Source organism: Myxocyprinus asiaticus, chromosome 30 (assembly GCF_019703515.2).
Source record: "Myxocyprinus asiaticus isolate MX2 ecotype Aquarium Trade chromosome 30, UBuf_Myxa_2, whole genome shotgun sequence".
Taxonomy (NCBI): domain Eukaryota; kingdom Metazoa; phylum Chordata; class Actinopteri; order Cypriniformes; family Catostomidae; genus Myxocyprinus; species Myxocyprinus asiaticus.
Window position 1 is genome coordinate 42,199,487 of NC_059373.1, and position 3,721 is coordinate 42,203,207.

The 3,721-nt window shown below is 34.1% G+C and overlaps 1 long non-coding RNA gene across 1 annotated transcript; it reads left to right on the forward strand.

Moving 5' to 3' along the window:
- The first annotated feature begins 335 nt into the window (after positions 1 to 335).
- LOC127420794 (uncharacterized) lies at positions 336 to 2,440 on the forward strand. Its single transcript, XR_007893878.1, has 4 exons — positions 336 to 399; positions 626 to 730; positions 849 to 930; positions 1,438 to 2,440. It is a non-coding gene; the product is annotated as an uncharacterized LOC127420794 (long non-coding RNA).
- The last annotated feature ends 1,281 nt before the right edge of the window (positions 2,441 to 3,721 follow it).

Below are 3,721 nucleotides of genomic sequence, written 5' to 3' on the forward strand. Positions count from 1 at the left end.
AGTTTAATTTGCTCGTGAGGGAAAGGGAAATGCAAGTTTTATGAGTTTTACTCTGAGTATTGGGGGCTTGCTAGCTATGTTACTGACATGTTTTTTTATTTTTTATTTATTTTTTTATTTTTTATTTTTATATAACAGATCATTGGCTTTTATATACAGTTTGCAACCTATTTTTGTTCAGTTATAGGTCCGTGGTTTTTGGTCATTGTTAATGATATGTAACTGTAAGGCGGGTACTCTGAGAACATTCTGTCTAATACATGCGGTGTGCACGTGTCGCTCATCATGTCGTTCAAGTTTTAATCTCTTGAAATGTACGTTTGCACTGCGTATAAAGGAATTGAAAGAGACAGAGCCTAAGGATACATGGGAAAGGTGGCCAGGAGTCTTGAGAGTCAGGTATGTAAAAATGTATGTCTTCTCTGTGTTGGGTTCACATGTTATTTCATCATGACAATTTGCTATGCATTGTTTGTAAATGTAATTTTCATAGTAGTGAAAAGAGTACTAAACTTCACTTCATCTCCCACTTTTTAGGATTGATGTTTAATTCATACCTGTACATTTCGGTGCCAAAGGGATTGCTTAACATTTTGGTTTGTCCTACTTTTATTTATTTTTTTAGATTCTGGGAGAGTTAACCTGCAAACCGAATTCATTCTAGAACTGGACAAAATCATTCTACACGTCCTTTATATTTTCAAGGCCAAAGGCAAAGATTGAAACAGACGTAAGCTTCTCAGACACACCAATTGATTATTTTTTTTATTTTTTTTACATTTTACATTTGCTGTTGTTTTGCTATGAGTGCCATTAATTATTTTGTTTCATACTTTAAATGAAAGCAGACATCAATGGTTGATGAACAGCAGTTCTCCATGGCCTTCCACTCCTCGGAGAGGACCCCACAGATTTTACAAGACATGTTTTGTAAGTAGTTCTGCCTGCTGCTAAAAGAAAAAAGGTTGGGAAGCACTGGTATATGACACGGCTTGTGTGGGTGCTCTCATGATTATGGCATTCTGATCAGTCTTTAGAAATCACAGAACAAAATTAAACCATTATAATTCCAAATTAAGTCAATATTTAATCAGTCTCTTACATTAATGCTTGTCAGCTGTTCCGTGTGGGGTTTCTTCTAAAAAATGCTGTATTTGAATCACTTTTCAAATATCAAATCAGCAGTTTCGGAACAGGTTTTTATTTTTATAGCTTGCATGCTCTTCAGCTTGTTTGATTGTCTTTTCATGCTGCAGTTTGACTGTCAGATGTTGTTCTGTTTGAAAGGGCCTTTACATCTAGACATAATGCACATAGTTATGAATTTTATTTGCATTTTTTTTTTTACTTGAATATATAACATAGAAAATGGCTCTTAAGATATGTGATGTGACTTTTTTACTCTTAATTGTTGTCATATTCCTCTCCTGTTTTAAGGACTGTGATAGCGATGAAGAAATGTCCCACATTTCCATTGGCATGAGGACTCTCGCACCTTTGCTTACTCACTGCAATTATTTTAGAAGGTACCGTTGCAGTGGATAACCTTGAAAATCTTCCCCAAGCCATGTACTTGCTGATCTACAGGTGTGCACTGAATTTGGAGTATCCTCCAGTATTAAATCACACCCATGATTTCATTCAAAGGGTGATTTTGTCATTTGGGCTTAAGTCCCTCAAACTGAAAATACAATCGCTTAAAAATCTTCTGATGCAGTAACGTCATTGTGGCATGATGGAGCATTTTTCAGTGTAACGATTCATGACATCACTAAAGGATGTGTTCTGTTTCCTGTTGGAAAACTGGTTGTTTGCTTAATAATGTTAAATGAATAGTTCACCCAAAATTGAAAATTCTCTCATGATTTATTTATCTTTAAGCCATCCCAGATGTGTATGACTTTCCTTCTTCAACAGAACCGAAGTGAAGATTTATAAACACATTTCAGCTCAGTTTGTCCATACAATGCATGTAAATGGGTGACATCAGTCTGCTGGCTGTTTGACGGTTCAAAAGGAATATTTAGGCAGCATAAGTCATCCACATGACTCCAGTCGATCACTTAATGTCTTCTGAAGCAAATCGATAAGTTGGTGTAAGAAACAAATTGACACTTAAAACATTTTTAATTTTAAATCGTTGATTCCGCCCAACGCTGATTCCTGTTTGAAATGACCTAACTCTCACGTGACGTTCGTTCCTCTGTTGTGTACAAAGTGCACGCTTCTGACTCCTAGCGTTAACGCACCGTAGCGCTTACGTCACTGATGCGTCGACTGCTGACAGGAAGCTATTTTTTTTTTATTTTATTTATTTTATTTTTTTTTTAAAGTTAAAGTTTTAATGATCTATTTATTTTTTTACACAAACTATTGATTTGGTTCAGAAGACATTACTTGATCAACTGGAGTTGTGTGGATTACTTTTATGCTGCCTAAATATGCCTTTTGGACCGTCAAATATCCAGCAGTCTAATGTCACCTGTTTACTTGCATTGTTTGGACAAAAAGAGCTGAAATGTGCTTATAAGAACCATAACTTCGGTTCGGCTGAAGAAGGAAAGTCATAAAAATCATGATAGAATTTTCATTTTTGGGTAAACTATTCCTTTAAGTGGTTGGTTTTAGACTAGAGTTTAGATATTTTTAATCCATTTAATCACAAATTTTTCCCAGCTGAGTGAGCATGTGTATTTTACTCTTTGAATAGCCCAATGAAAGAAACAATATGCCTTTAAGTTAAAGTATGAGATTTATTGGTCACACTTGTAACTGGTGGGAAAATACAGAGTAAGAGTGGTACAGTCATTTTGCTCAGTTGCTCAATAGAACCCATCAGAAAATTGCAAACAATAAAGAAACATAATTTAATATATATATTTTTTTTACTATCAAACAATTGTGGGGGAAAGGGAAAGACAAACCAAGAATAACCGCATATTTATTTTTACTTTTTTAAATTTATTGTAATAATACTTTTAAATCTGCACTTTTATAATGGGAGTCAATCAGTCAGCTTTTCAAAAATGGATCTCTGCATTTCCCCATTGGTCACAATTGTGATCATTTACATGTTTACTTGTCCTGTGAGCATGATATATGAGGCAGAGCAATCTTATTAATAAATCAATAATAGACCCTTTAAACAATGACAGGTATTGTTTTCTTCCTTTTATGGAGTTTTGACAGACATAATCTTTAGAGGAGCACGTTAGAATTACATGGCTCTGGTCATGTGACTATTTGCACCACTCATTTAAAAAGGTTCACATGACAGTCTGCACTGTCATTTACAATTGACAACTCTGTAAAATACATGATCAAGACTCTTTAGACCCTTGAAATTTCAAACAAAATTTTGGTCACAATATCTGGTGGGATTAAATGGGTTAAGAGAACTAGGAAAATTGTTTACTAGTAAGAAACTTGTGTACTGAGTCTTAAGTGTAATCCATTTCTGCATTTCACCAGCTCTTAGTGAAAAAAAAGGTAATTTTTCATGCTTTTTGTGTGTCCAGCCAAATCTTGAATTACAAAATTGGACACAAAGGCCTGTGTTTTTTTATTTTTTTTTTATTTTATTTTTTTTTTTTTTTTTTTTTTTGGGTGCAGCAATTGCACTTTTTCTTGAAGTTTTAATTAAGTTGTTGATATGACAGAATGCTTTAAAAGTAATACCATTGACTAACATTTGTTTTATGGAACAAATAAATGGCCTAGT